Here is a 16445-nt window from a genome sequence, read left to right as displayed (position 1 = left end):
TAGACACACACACACATGCAACACTTACTCGCATCCTGATTAGTAGCTATGAAATGTTTGCGTCTCTCTCTGCTTTGTGTGTGTCACTGATTTTCAGAGTGACTTGGGCGGCAATTTAATGGCTTTCGACCACGCGGCGCTCTTTCTTTGCAGAGGAATCGATTGACTCCTCATACAGCGACCATGCTCTTGAACGCATCCATGAAGACGCGGTACAACTCATTAGAGACAGCGACACACGTTAGCTAGTGGGGTAGTGAGTTCCCGCAAAGTGTTTTAATGAAGGACGAATGCTGCCCAGAAGTGGATTAAATAAGCGAGAAAAAAGTGTGTAAGGACAAGAGATGGGGAAAAAATCTCATATTAAAAATGATTATTGAAAATAGACAATTTTTTATATAGTAGTCTGAGTCCACAGTCAGAGATATTTCCATTAAATTATTATTAAACAGACAATTTTGGTCAGGCATAAAGGCAGCACTCGTGTAATAGTTGCGTTTGCACTCGGCATCATGTTTTTCTTCGTAAAACCTCAGGGAATAGAGCGATACCCGGCTCAGGCTTCAAGAGCTTTAAAATCCTAGCCGATTTTGAAATCACATTGCACCATACACTGATCATCTAATCAAACGCTTGAAAAACGCGTCAAGATTTGAAAATATTACGACATCATTACATGATGTTACTTAGATAGTCGCACCAAATCAGGGAGCATCGCATTCACCTCATGTGATCTGTAAGGGAAGTGGATGTACTGTAAATATAATGAAAACTGTGGTGAAACAGTTTTCTGTAACTTTGAAATACAACAATTGTACAACTGGACAACTGTATATGAGTGTAGGGATGTTTTTTTATGCATTTTGTGACATGCAAGAACAGAATATTAATTTAAATTATTGAAATACAACTAAGTAGTAAATGAACCAATATAAAATAAAATTCATGACAAACTGTCATAATTATCATGATATAAACAGGGGCATGGGTCTCTAACACGATACATTTCTCAGGCTATATATAAAAAAAAAATTCTATGTCTCGTCAGATGTTTACTCAAATTCGTAAATTGTGTAATATCTCCTTCAAGCACTTGTGGTAGGTTACCAAATCTGCATCTTTTGAGGTCAAGTGCAGACAAAATTTTCAACCATTTTATTTTAACCTGGATCTGCAGCGCGTACTTAGAAGAAATGGTATTTATTTGCTTTTTTCAATACCTCCTAAGCCGGTTGGTACTACATAGAACTATTCTGCATTGCTTTGGAGTCACTAGGTCACATGGCTGAGGAGGTATTGAAAAAAAAAGACACCGTTCCTTATTTTGGATACCGTGGAATCACGTGTTAGCGTCGGTGCCGCAACAGAGCTAAGGGGACGGTAACCGAAATTTGCGTTGCTTTTCGGGTTTGTTGTGTCTACCGTTGGTGTCCGCACCGCTGCCATTATGGTACGGCGTAACTATCTCTGTATGAGCGTAGATGAGGAAGTAGTTCTGGGTGACGCTATAGATTGAGATTGTAACTGTTGTACCTCCCTTACTTCCTGAGCAAGACCCAGAACAGATTAACGTGCACGTCACAATGACAATGATGAATGTCGCACTTCATCTAAAAAGACAAATTTCCAATTCCCTCATGCTACATTAAGCTGTTGTTGACATAGCTGTTGCCTATAGGTACAGCTGTCCCTGGTGAGTCTAATGAGGCCTATTATAGTCGGAGACAATAGTGTTGGTGTGAGGGAACACACAGTTGCAGAGTAAAGTTCATCACATTACATCCACGAGAAGTGAAAAATTTGTTCTTGTTCTCAAGTGGACAAGAGCAAGAACGGAGGAGGCTGCAGAGGCTTTTCTGGCAGTTTGCTCAAGCTTGAACATCAACGCCAACACCATGAACGCTGCTCTCCAACTCAACCCAGTTCAAATTCCACACATTCATTATCCACAGGTGAGCTATGGTCATGAGTACGTCAAAATATATATATACAGTATATGGCAAATGCTGCCCTTGGCGACCGCCTATACTGCCTTTGCCAAAAGGACTGGATGTCTTCATGGGAGAGAAATGATTCTGTTCCTTTTTGGCTCTTTTGGCAAATAAAACATATCCCTGTTCGTTTTATGCAGCTCAGTCCCTGGACAGTCCCTGCCAGCTGTATCGTCTTGCTAGACGAATGGAACTGCAGCCTCGAGCTGTCCGTGCTGCACTCCTTCTTCCACTCTTTATAAATGGGCTAATACTGTAACCCTAACCCTAGAACGGGGTGTTCTTTAGTCAGCTGAAAACGTAGCTGACCTACATCACCACTAGTCTTTGGACTGGAACGGCATCTGTGGTTTCCAGTGGCAGGGACTAGAATTTCAAGCTGAAACAGCCCATAGTTCTTCTGGGAACCAGTGATGTCATTGGCTGGTGCTGTTCACAATGATAATAATAATGTATATTTATAAAAAGCACTAGGCTGAGTTTAATATAGAACACATACAGTAGGTAGGGGGTCCCTACTTAATCTGTCCATCAGATTATGTCCATCCTTGGCCTGAATCATACTGTATATACTCAATTCAGAGATATCTTTAAAATCTTCCTCCTTTAATCAGTAATTGTACAATATACAATAAGCAGCTAAGTTTTTAACTTCGAGTGCAACATTTGGCACGATTAACCTCCATGCATGTGTCAATGCACATCCTTTCAAACAAATTCACAGCTGTAGACAGCGCTGGGATGCTAACAAGACAGTAAATGCAAAAATAAAAAGAGAAAAATAAAAGGTTCCAGGTTGGAAGAAGTAAACAAGCAAAAATTGATGCACAAAGAATCTTTTTCCACATAAGGCAATGACATAATGGGTATATACTTAGATCCCCCAGCGGGCTCCAAACAGCAGTGGTTGATTCCATAATGGGCTCCCGGCGTGGCAGCCAGCGGTCTACGTTTCTCTCTGCAGGCAGGAGGAACAGGCTGAAGCGAGGAGAGGATGCCTCTTCATTTGGGAATCCATCACTCTGACGCAAATTCAAACATAATCGTAAGGCCGCTGCTCTGGCTGAATAATGCAATAACACTTCAGCGTGACGCAGAGTTAGGCATGCACTGCACACGCGCGCGCGCACACACACACACACACACACAAATGGATAATAACTCAGAGGCCGGCACTGATTTCTCTTTTATGCATTCTTTCTCCACCATTTCCTCGTTGTTACATGTAGATGGTCTAACGCGCGCAAAAAAGACGACCGCATCAGCGAGTGAGATCCCATTTCTTATCTGTACTTCTCTCGCTCTCCCGTCTCCCAAACACCTCCCTCGAGTTGGAAAGCTGTGAAATCCCCCGGTCGAGGTGAGAATTGAATGTTCATTATTCATGAAGGGAGCCGTTCCTTGCCACGTACACACTCACGCACACAGTTCACACCCAAACAGGAGACCGCGAGTGATTTATAACAAGGGAGCACATTAATAATTGATGCACGATTTTATTACCTATCCATCCATCACTATTTAGACACAATGCCCGCTGTGGTTACCACTCCCGGCGTTAGCCGACGAGACACCAAATAATCAGCGGATATACTGAACTGCCATCGTCGGACGCGACACTACGGCCTCCTCCCTGACAAATGACCGGGGAAAGGGAGGGTTACAAAGGAGTCTCACAAAACCATGTGTTTTCTGCTGTTAATTATTATAGAGGGGACTCATCCAGGTCACACAGTGAACTCTATAGGACATCCTTCATAACACATTAACTCACCTTTCTGTAACTCCATTCTTTCCATAGAATTGTTTCACTATCCATAATATTGCGCCTAACTTCTTTCCTAACTTCCCAACTGTCTTACAAGCAGTTTCCCTTGTCATCTACCTAAGTCTAAGTCTTTTAGGTTGTTAAAGCTTCTGAATCAATCCGACCCCGTAGCTATGGTAATAGTTCAGACCCTGCACAGACCTTAATGCCGTAGTCCGACGTGCACCTCACCAGAAATTTAACTATGAGCTGCGGCAACAAATTTCGCAAGAGCTGCGACTGGTCCACTTGGTCGCGCCGTATTTCTGGTTTACTGTTTCTAGCTGCTTCTCCAACTACGCAAGGATAACTGTTAGCCACCTATCTAAGCAAGGAAGGTTCCTCTGACAAACTCTGAGCAGCCTAACCCACAATTTGCTCCCCAGGTGCAGCCACTTGAGCCGACTGCAGCCCACTGCTCCGACTGTACACACTGCTGAGTGAACAAATGGATGGGTCAAAATGCAGAGATGGAATTTCCCCATGAGGGATCAATAAGGGAACATTATTATCATTATTATTTATTCACTATTTTATTCTGAAAGTCATTAAGTTTTTATGCTTATTCAAGTGTTGTTTTGACTTTTCTTGTACCACTGAGCAAATTCCTTGTATGTTCACACATACGTGGCCAATAAAGCTGATTCTGCTTCTGAGAAACAAACATTAACTCGACAGGCAAAGAGACACAGCACCAACTAGTGTTTGGGGGGCTATTTTTACAGAGCGAGCCAGACTGACCAGAGCTAAAGTATAAATGACTCGCACCGGTTACACTTACGTCTATGTCCCGCAGAGCTATAAACTGCACTTAAGAGGCTCTTAACTAAAATGAACCTGCATTTCTTTGGACCTTAATCCTCCTATTATCTTTGGGGACCTCTCTAAATATATGATTAACATAATTTAATTTGCTTTAATAACTTTTCCCACTTTAATGGGGACAGGGACACTGGCTCTGATATAATGTATGTTACTATTCTGGATAATAATTGTGATAACGGAAGTTTTCACACCAAATGTTAGAGATAACAAGAACATAAATTGTTTCTGACCCCAAGGATAAAAAGTTTTAGTGAAGGCTTAAGAAACTGATCTGCCATAAAATGCCACACAACTGACTAACTTTATAAAGAAAGAACAGGGAGTTCTGTACTGTATTGATTTTATTACAGTGTCTTATGATAGGTTAGTCTGACACAAATGGTCAAGTAAGCATTTGAGTCAATTTGCATACAATAAAAATATTAACATTCTAAAGATTTTTAATAAAATGTATTAAATTTTAATAAAGCACACACCTGAATTTATTACAGCTTCAGATCCACATTATAATTGGGGTCCCAGATTAGGTGTCAGTGGTTAGAATCTCCTTAGAAAGTGGCGACAGGTGGAACTTGTCTCATTTAAATCTCTGACATTTAGAGTCCGCTGTTCTCTTTTCTACATGAAGTAAAGTGTCACATCCTAGGATCTAAAGAGCTCTCTCTCTTAAGACTTTCATAAAAAAGAAAAGAAAAAGGTTGTGGATTTTTATTAGTTTGACAAGGGATTTAAAAAAAGATTTAAAAAGATTTAAAAAGGTTAATCCTGTTTTGTGAAAGTACTGCTGTCAATGGGTTTAATTGTTATTTCATGTACAGGTCAGTTTTTATGTTGTAGTTTACACACTGTTATTATTGATTGACAGATTGGCGTTCCTATAGGTATTTACATGTAGAAGAAAGATGTGATTCCAAGAGATTCCATGTGGTCAACTTCAAATGAATGTCCATGATTATTGGTATTTGGACGTTAACAAGATGCTAATTCCAATGAAACATGACCGATTACATCTATTCACTGAGACAAGAGATGGTCGGGATTCAAGTTTCTGAGTGTTCATAGTCCAATAATGTAATTTCTCCATGACATGATTGGAATTACCATTTGATCTTAATATACTATTATCAGCTATGGAATAAGTTACGAGACCACTGCAAATTATTCTGAAATCAGCATCTCTACATGTATGGAAGTCTGTTATATTCCAACACGAGCTCACTGCATTCTACTTAATGAGGTACTGATTAGGTGAGCACTGGAACCAAATTCTTTTAGAAAGAAAAGGTATAAAACCCAATGCTGTGGCCACAACTGTCCTCGTGCAATAGGACCAGCTGTTACGGCAAAAACAGTGCTAGTAGTATCTCGAAAGTTACTGGGATCAACAAAGAACTATTACCCATGCCAAAAACGTTAACCAGCGAAGTTTTGAGTGAGTAAAAGAAGGGTACAATTCAGGCTTTACTGGTACAGGAATACAGCGAGAGTCAGGTTGCTTCCTTCCTCAACATTTCTAAGATGGTGATTCAGAAGAACAAGGTGAAGATACAAACTGGCAGAGGGCAAAAACGACTCTCCACTGACCAGGGTGACCATCAACTCATTCAAATGTCACTCATACGGCATCAAGTGACCTGCAAAAGGGATATAAAAGTCGTGTAAAGCTAGAAAAAAAAACCCTTCAATGAGGAACAAAGGAGAGGACTGGCGTGAGGTGATCTTCTCTGTTAAGTCAAATTCTCAGCTTTGCACCAGCCTCAGCCGGAATTGAGCCAAGCATTGATTTTTTTTTTCCCAGCAGGACAATCATGCACCATGCCACACAGTTAAGTCAATCAAGGCATGGATGAAGAACCACCAGATCAAGACAGTGTCATGGCTAGCCCAGTCTCCAGACCAGAACCCCATTAACAAACGTGATAAAGAGGGAGATGGATGGTCACAAGCCATCAGAAAAAAGGAGAGGGAGTGGGGTGAAGTCACCCGACAACTATATGAAAAACTGATGGAGAGCGTATATTGAAATTGATTTCTGAACTCTTCCTAAGTTAGATTGATTAGTATTGTGGTGTTTCAATATGAATGTGAACTTGTCATTACTGGAGGTCTCTTAATTTTTTTCCACAGCTGTATATGCTCAAGCACTTTTACCCACAGATGCAATTTATCGTATGCTACTGCTCGCCAATATATTATAGGGTCTTACTTTCACATGAAATTTTACATAACCTGCAGAGGCACAATTTTCTATTTTTTTATTTATTTCGTTTCCTCATGGAAACCTGCCTTGACATCCAGATATGACAGTCCTTCAGCTGTAGAGTCACTAACCTCAGGTCTCAGTGGTCAACACTGATATCTATGACTTTATTAAATGAGGTTACAGCTTCACTGGCTTTTAGCCTTTGACTTTGCGGTGGGCTCATTACGCTCACGGCTGTGATATGGATTGTTCCCCCTGTTATAAGGTTATCACAGCACAGTGTTTAGGTATGCAAAATCTGGCCACTGTACCATGGGCCACTCTCTTGTAGTGAGGAGGGGAGAAAAGTAAGAATAAGAGGATTAATTTGACGTGGTTATAAAAATAGATGTATTTATGCTGTAGGGGGAAAAAGTCAGACTGTTTTTGAGCCATGTGAGTCTGCTTTCTAAGAGACTGGGGCTTATCAGAGTGGAAAGCAGGAACAAAAATGTTCATTTTTTAGTATTTTAGACCAAACTGTTTAAAACTTTATAAACAGAATATGTGTATTGGTCAAAATTAGTAACGATTACCGGTTTCATGACAAACCGCGGTAACACTCCCAATGGTTAGTATTACCGTACAAATTTTTATTATCATTAAAACCGTGTATGATTACCGTACGAAATAATTTACAGTGATATGGCTCATCCCTGGAGCACTCACCCCCTCAGACGCCACCACGCATGCAGGTAACTCATTTTAGTGAACCATCTCCATGAACACCACGCCCAACCATACAGCGACTGTAAGGTTACTTGTAGCTGAATGCATGATTTGGGGACTTGGGAATAGTGGAGAATGTCCTGGTTTGTCTGTTAAAATTTCCAATAGTCCATCAATAAAGGAAACTGAAGTTTCAAGTGTTACCTAGCGTTACTCCTGTAAAAATACATATATTTGACACGGCACATACAGCAGCAGCACCAACGCTGCCACTTAATTATGCATGTTGGGTCTGTTTCCGCTCCAGCGCTGCAGTAGCTCTGCTCCGCTTCGAACGCGAAGATGAATATTTGAACATGCTTCGAATCGGGATCCTTAATACAAACAATACACCAACAGGAAGTCCGACACAGATCCCGTAAATTTTTGAGAAGAAAACGTTAAAAACAAATCCCAAAGGAAACATTGAAATGCTTTTTGTTTTTACCATAAACTTTGTAAAGTTAATGTGTGTGTCTCAGTCAGATAATAATAAAAAATAACAACAACAACAATAATAATACGATTGCTTTGGCTACTACATCCTCAAGTTTATTGTGCTCGTTTTTTATTTGGTTTTTCAAAATAAAATTTGTGCACAAATTCAACAATAACAATGATACCCGCATTATTAACATGTTCATTTTGACAGCCCCTCTAAAAAGAAAAGCCTGTTTAATTGCAGTTCTTCCAAATGACTATAATTACATTTCTATTACTTTTACTGATCACATTCTGGTCATGTTTTAGTTTTTGCATTTAGCTGTGTGACTCAAACTATTCTCCTGCGATCACAGAGTATCACACAGAGTATCATTAAGCGGTATTTATAGTGTGTATGATATGAACTGATATCAAAGAACTCCAGGTTCTCAGATTGCTGTGAAATCCTTTTTTTTTTTTGCCATCGGGGACAAGAAAAGCTGATAACATGACAGTTCTCTTTCAGGCGTTTTGATGGTGGAACACAAAATGGGAACCCATCAGAACTGCTTGGAAAGAGAAAAATGAAGGAATTAGCTTTTATTTACAATGTATACCCCAAGAGCTATGCAACAGGTATCATGAAGCAAACAGACTAGAGAGCCCTGACACAACGTAACTGACACATTTTAATTAGGACAGAGCTCAAGTCAAGTTGCTGCAGAATTAATATTCATTGAGGAAACATGTACATTGCAAGGCAGTAGTCTGGCAGTTAGACTTCAAAGAGGGACGTGTCAGGGAGCTGAATGTCCCCATCTACAACCGATGAATGTAGATGGGGCGTCTAGACACTAGCGGTGGTGGTCGAGAAGTAGTGGGGGAGATTTAAAAAAATAAATAAATAAAAAATGAGTCAGATGGCTCATTAGTGGAAAGGTCTTCCTATTTGAACTTTTGCCTAAACTTTACCCACACTATACATCCGGTCACATGGCATATGCAAATCAAAACATCTGTGCACCATGTAATTCTACTGTGTTAAAAAGGAGCTTAAACTAAACAGACGTCCTCCAGGCTAACGGTTAAGTAAGAGCATGTTTCCTGTAGGCCACCCACAGAGGCCAGCAGCCTGCCTCAATGACTCATCATCTCAGTGTTCATCCGCAGAAATGAGACGGTTCATGGAAATTACAGTAGGGAGATGCACAGATAGGCCACGCCATTATGACCACTGACGGTAGAAGTAAATAACATCTTGTCACGATTGCAAATAAATAATCTTTATAAACATATCTCTATGAAGATGCAGAATCTGCAGGTAATAGAAAATATGATATATTAGTACTGGATTTTCCGTGGTTTCTGTTTACAGTCAGTGTATTGACCACTCATGTGTGTAAACCTGATGGTAGTAAATCTTCTCCAATTTCTGAAGTTGCTTGTCTGACCAAACAATATTCTGCGAACCGACCGGGAACTCGTGGCTATCTATTAACTGTTATCTGGGTCTCTGCGCTGGAGGCCACGACACATTGGCCGTCTCCCTCCAAGGGCTAAGTCATCAGTTAGCCCCGGCAACCCCTAGACTGAATGTCAACAGATTAATCACCCATGTTCTCTAGCATTATCTAATTCACAAACACTCTCCGGCAGACAGTATCCCATCAGTGTTGATAACTGTAGGTGGCACAAACCAGCTTTTGTTATGCTTGTTTTCACGATATTTAACCATCATCTTATTGATTTGAAAATTGAGCTTCCTGCCAGCGTCACATTCGGTAAACAGGTTTATTTCCGTGCCAAAATAAAAATAACTCAAAACTGCTTGAAACATACACAGTGGGAATAGATTGGACCACAGTTGTGCCAAATGAATTACAGCAATGTAACAACAAAAACTAGACCTGACGGACAAATTTCCAGTACTTGAAAGTAACAAAAAAGGTATATTATCTACAACAAGGTGTAAACACAAAAGAAACAGGTGGCGCCAGTATACAATAATCCTAAACAAGAGGCTACCTATGTGAGGAGGTGTAGAAGATACCCCAATCTAACCTATAGTCCGCACCTTCCAGCGCAGCTCACAAAGCAAGTAATAAGCAGCAGTTTGATCAGCAGGAAGCAGATCAGATAAATACACGGTTGTTGCCTGCAGATTCTGTATTTCTCTAACTTTGTGTGTACACTGTATTAATTACCGTGTCCATAGAAACTGTCAGATCTTCTCTGAGGTCAAATCCTCCAATGCTTATTTTCTCATCCGTCTTCCCTCCCACCAGGGACTGTAACCGAGTCCTCAGGTGGAGGAAGATACCCGAACGACACATTGGTGTTTGTTTAGTTGGTGTCACACAGGGAAAGGCAGCAAGATTTGGACGACTGTCTGAATTCAACTTGTATTTTCATTGTAGAATGTTTGAAACAACCTTCAGGTAGATGCTTTTAAGGATACACAAACTAAGTAGTACACCTTGAGGGGAAGGGGCCTCATTGGACTCATGTCCCAGTGGATCCATGTTTGGGAATGTGAAGGCCATGTCAGCACCTTGTGTTGTTTTTCATGTTATTTTTAGTGGTTCTTCATTGTTGTCCATTGTTGTATACATACTCTGTATTGTCACAAGATGGTCAATGTTATTTACTTTACTTGTCAGTGGTTTTAATATTTTGGCTAATCAGTATATATAAATATAAAAGTGCCTGGTTTATATTCTCTACAATATTTTATTCAGTTCTGTGCCGTCTTTTATTCATAGTTGTAAACTAAGTTTTCGCTGTATATGTGTGCATGCTGGTGTGAACGTAGCAGAAGAGTTGAGGATTCTGATCTACGCTACGCACTATGCTACGCTACACACAGCGAAAATAAATAAACCTAAGAATCGCGGCACTGCAAAGCAACATCAATCATTTAATCTAGATTTTAATCCAATAAACTGTCTCAACAATCGGATGTCCTGCAGTGATACAGACATTTAAATTTCCAACAAGTTGAACTGCAGTAAGCTCAAATGGGTCAAAAATGTTAAATACCTGCAAAAGATGCTTACATACTAAAGTGTAAACGTTATACCCTCTAAAACAGGCATGTCAAACATACGGCCCGCGGGCCGGACCCGGCCCGTTGGGTCATTTAATCCGGCCCGGCATAAATTTCTGAGTATGTCAAAAAAAGAAGCGAGTCTAATTTCTATTACAAGTTGTGATTTTTTTAAAATAAATACAAACCAAATGCTCCCTCCGGCCGCTAGAGGGCAGTAAATGTGTAAAAGCGCTCACGTCAAGCATGCGGCACTGACACGAGTTAGTCACAGGAAATAAACATTCGCAACGTGATGTGTCCAAGTAAAAATAAACCGGCAATCTTGCTTCACCATTCACCACTACTAAACAAGTTATCGGTCAACACACCCTTCCCAAAATGGCACTGTCAAAAAAAAAAGAAGAGTGGACACCCAGAGTGGAGAGTGCAGAGTTTTCCAGGAGAAATGGACCGAGAAGTATTTATTCACAGAAGTGAATGCAAAACCAGTGTGCTTGGTATGTAATCAGCAAGTTGCAGTGTTCAAAGAGTTTAATATTCGGCGCCACTCATCATAAAGACAAGTATGTCATATTAAAGACAATTAATATTGTGCAGTATATTCTCAGCTTCAGTAGGCCCAGCCTAGTAGTTTGATCTGATGTAGTTTAATCTTATTGCCCATGCACTGCTATAACTTTTTTATTTTATTTATTTTATTTTATATTTCTTTTTTTATTTATTTCAAAGCAGTATGACAATTAAGGCGAAAATATTTTTTTTATAGCTCACACTTGAGTTTGTTTAGTGTGGTGAGTTGGTTCAGGTGTAAAACTGCATTCACTCAACTGTTAAAATAAACCAGCTGTGAACACATTCACGGCCAAACATGAAAAATCATTTTTTTTCCCATTGTTTTTGAATAAATGTGTTGTGCTTAGAAAAGATCCCTTGTCATCCGTGATTATAATATGTAGGGTAGGCTACAAATGTAGGCTGAATGATAAAGCATAGTACTGAAAAACAAAGCTAAATATTTGGAGTTGACATTCTTTTACTGATCCGGCCCACCTGAGAACAGAAAGTCTGGATCCGGCCCCAGAGCCAAACTGAGTTTGACATGCCTGCTCTAAAACCTCAATATATTAGCGTGTTATTATTGTTAGCAAAACGTAGATTAGCATTTATCTTAAAGCACTCCTGCACACACACACAAAAAAAACCTGCCACAAATGTTTATTAAGGTTTATCAGATACACATACACACATATATGCAACATGGATGCCAGCACACAACTAGCACGCATTCTTACCCTTTTATGTTCATACTTTAAATAAATACAAGGCTATGTAGGCTATGGTCCTTCGCTCTTTAGCTGAATGCTCATGGTTTTCCGGGTAGTGTGTAGGCGTATGTGTACAGGGGTCACTCACATATGCTGGTGTAGATCCTTCTATGAGTATGTAGTAGCCTAACAACTGTTTTGACCTGCACAACAGTTGGCACTGAATCAACCAAACAACTTACATGACATGTGTGCACGTTGGTTCCCCTGAGAGCTACACTTGCCCATTACAGCCCCGGAGCATAAAATCCCCCGTCAAACACAAAGCAGCTCGCACATACATGCACAAAGAGGGAGGTCCTTTTTGGCCACGCAAACACAAATTACCCCTCAACGTTTCTCTCTCTCTCTTCGTCTATTAACGTGCATGCACACCCAAATCCAAGGAAAAGGCATCCAGCTGTCAGGATAGCAAGAAGTTAATTGGCAAGTTGATTCAGTGAGTCTCAGGGCAGGTCACACAGTCTGCTGCGGAGTTTCTAATAGAACCAAACACCAATTAGGCCTGACTCATCGAGAGCGAAGGAAGGAAGCAGGAATTTGATCACAGTCAAACATGCAGAAAGGAGGAGGGGTGAAGGTAGAAGTAAAGACATGAAGGGACTGGTTTCGTATTTTAAATTATGCAAAATTCAGGGTTGAATTTCTACTTCCTCATCTTGCTACGATAAAAAGATATATGATACACACAGCTATAGCTATGACCAGGAGAACTAAATAACATTATATGACAATATAATGTTCTGGTGGGATTTTTTTGGAACCTGGCATTCATGTGGATGTTAATCACACATGTTCTACCCACTTAGACCAGACCAAGCACCCCCTCCCTATAGAGACAACTCAAAAAACATGAAAAACAGCACAAGGTGTTTACCCGGCCTCCAAATTCACTAGATCCCAAACTGATCAAGTATCTGTGGGATGATCCACAGAGGACCCTCCCCTTAACCCACAGGACCCAAAGACCCCCACTAGCAACATTTTGTTGAAAGACACCACAGGACACCCTCAGGAGGACCATGTCCATTCTCTGTTGAGTCACAACAGTTTTTAGAGGCACAAGGGAGACCTACACAATATTAGGTCTCGTATTTGATTGTTCTTCCATCAGTCATTCACGTTACTGCAGAACATATTCAGATCTCAATGAAGTATTTCATTGAGATCTGAATCTGGGCATTAATAATGAGGATACACATTAACAATATTAAAGTGATTATGGCACCTTTAAAACGAGACAATCCTTGTGAAAATATGTTACAATATTTTGCCACTGAACCTGGATTAGATCCACGAGCGACGCTGTGACAAAGCGTGTCGCCAACACATGCTGCTTTTCGTATTTTCAGAGGTACCAAATCACACATTTTAATTTTTCATATTGGCTCGATTGGGGCTAAGAATAATCTACGTGCCAGTGATTGTAAACATTATCTTTTTTTTTAATCTTAATGCTGGTTACTCTTACAACTATGCCAGGCCAGACAGCTTGAGGGGGGGGGCTGGTTTTTGTTTCCAAATTGTGGCTAAATCACACTAAGCGCACAGACAAATGGATTATGGAGACTTGTCGGAGAAGTTTTTGAAGGGAAGCTTAAAGACTATTTGTAAAATGCCTCTATTGATCTATTGATACAGAGTCAAGATTCACACTGGCCTTGAAAACCACTTAAATAAAAACCCCACGTATACACTTTCTGAAGACATGAGGATTTTAACAATGACAGCAGACTAAGCTTAGGCAATTTTGGAGAAGAAGAAAACATTTCATCCAATCGTGTTTGTTATTTAATTTTGCCAGTGAATTCAAAACATCCCAAAACAGAATATTCCCATGAGTTGTTTTTGAGCAAAAACAAAAAAGAACCCTTTTCTAGCAGTGAGACTCGTGGAAACTTCTGCACTGTTCGGAAAACGCATTTAGATATTTCTCTGTCAGCGCGATTGTTTAAAAGTACATACCACTGCCTTATTTCCCTGTCTCCCTTGGCTTTTATCCCAAAGCTGTTTTGTATTCTGTACTAGGGTGTCTAAAATGTCAGCAGGGAGGAAAATAAACTTGCACACAAACAACTGCAGTAGCATACATTCAGGGTTTCCTTTCACACATACCTCAGTGTTGCAGATAGTCTACTTTCCAGCCAACTACCTACAAACTTATACTAAACACAAAATATTGCAGTCGTATATAATGTATACCGTAGACTATTCTATAAAGGAAAAATGCTGTTCACTACGTGGCTGAATCTAGCTGCTAATTAGCCTGTGTATGCAGTAGAGGCTGAATGAAAATCCAGCTGACAAATCATAGATAAAGTCAATAATAAAAACACAGCAGAAAGTTGTGCTCTGCATCAATGAAATTTATATTCTTGATCTGAGTATATTGTGACACCTCACATAAAAAAAGCTATTGAGGCTTTTCTGCAAGTTTCTTGAAGGCTGAATGCCGCAAACCGCATCAACCGTATTTATTAATATTACGCTTTCGGTCGGCAAACTCTTGGCAAGTTCAGTCTCTCGCATGTCGCATTCACTGACATCAAGAGCAAAAAGAACACGCCCTACTATCCAGCAACAATGTCAACTACTAGAATACAACACAACTGAACATAAACACGCAAGCTCATCAATAGACTACTGTGTGCTGCAGTATCCGGCACCATCAATAGCATAGCAGTGTACAGCAACGGTGTAATAGCTTTGGCAATGAAACTTACCAGTAAATTGTCCATTTGGAGCCTCCATCTCTCTGTCTTTGGTGAAGTTGTTAATTGGCTGCTGTCCAGAGTATTTGGTCCATTCCTTTGCTAGCGTTAGCGCATTCCTTTTCAGATGAGTTTGCACTGCAGTAGTACTTTTGTTGTATTTCAGGACCGACCTGGTAGTATGAGCTTCTTCTTTAGTGAAGTATTTCCACACACTTCGCAAACCACCTCTGCTAGTTTGCTGCAACGACCCACTCCTCAGCTGTCTTCACGTAGTAGTCCATGTTGTTATTGTCACGTAACTAGTCGACATGATTGAAGCATCACGCACAGTCGGTACAAGCCTATGTACACTACCAGTCAAACGTTTGGACACACCGGTGTGTCCAAACGTTTGACTGGAGTTGACTAAACAACCACCACCAAAGCTTCACCAGAATATAACTTTTGGTACACTTGAATTCCATCATACTATTTTGTTTTAACCTGAGGATAGAGTACACAATGATATTTCAAACAACATATTTTGTGCAGTCGTTTAAGTAAGATTCCTTTCAGTTTGAACACGGAAATGCTCCTGTAGCAAAATGTGTACACTCAGCTGTATTTCTTTTCAGTTTGGGCAGGTGAATTTGGACTCAACCCAGCTGGTTTTAAAGTGCAAAGACAAGAATAACCTGATCAACCTCAACATTAAAACCACTGTCAGGAGAAGTACATTACACTGACCATCTTATAGTGGTGCGATGTTCTGCTGGGAAACTTTTGGACCTGGCATTCGTATGGTTGCTTAGACATGTACCAGCAGCTGATGCAGCAAGATGCAGCCTGAAACAGACAGACACACACAAACAAATGGTTTTGGAACAACTAAAAAAATATATACACATAAACAGCAGAAAGTGTTGACCCCCCCTCCAATTTCACAAGATTCCAAAGTGATCAAGGGTCTGGAACAAGCTTGATCAACAGAGGCCCCTCTCCACAACCAATCGGACCAAAAGGCCCCCACTGACAACATCTTGTTACAAGACACCACAGGACACCCTCAGAAGGCCCATGTCCACTCTATGATGAGTCACAACTCTTTTGGATGCACAAGGCACATTAGTCAAGTGGTCATAATGCTATGCCTAATTGGTGTATATAAAATGCAAAATTATTGCGAAACGAAAAGTACAACCCAAATGCTAATTTCCTATCAACAGAGAAAAAGAAGATAAGAGCAGAATGTCAGGCCTCCCCTCGGAGGCTTTGTGGCACGAGTTCAAAAGTTATATTTAGAGCATAGACAGAAGGGAAAACAGCACCTAAACCAATGCATGACCTAAATGTAACAACTACTCCTGAATCAATTCCATCAA

The 16445-nt window shown here is 40.3% G+C and overlaps 1 long non-coding RNA gene across 1 annotated transcript; it reads right to left on the bottom strand.

The window, feature by feature from the left end:
• Window positions 1-2640: 2640 nt before the first annotated feature.
• Window positions 2641-15862, bottom strand: LOC125004589. The gene is made up of 3 exons (XR_007112362.1): window positions 15811-15862; window positions 15094-15383; window positions 2641-3013 (listed from the first exon to the last, which is right to left on the bottom strand). It is a non-coding gene; the product is annotated as an uncharacterized LOC125004589 (long non-coding RNA).
• Window positions 15863-16445: the final 583 nt, after the last annotated feature.

This window comes from Mugil cephalus, chromosome 2 (assembly GCF_022458985.1).
Source record: "Mugil cephalus isolate CIBA_MC_2020 chromosome 2, CIBA_Mcephalus_1.1, whole genome shotgun sequence".
Taxonomy (NCBI): domain Eukaryota; kingdom Metazoa; phylum Chordata; class Actinopteri; order Mugiliformes; family Mugilidae; genus Mugil; species Mugil cephalus.
Note: the sequence above shows the minus strand (reverse complement) of the source record. Positions and strands in the feature narration are given on the sequence as shown.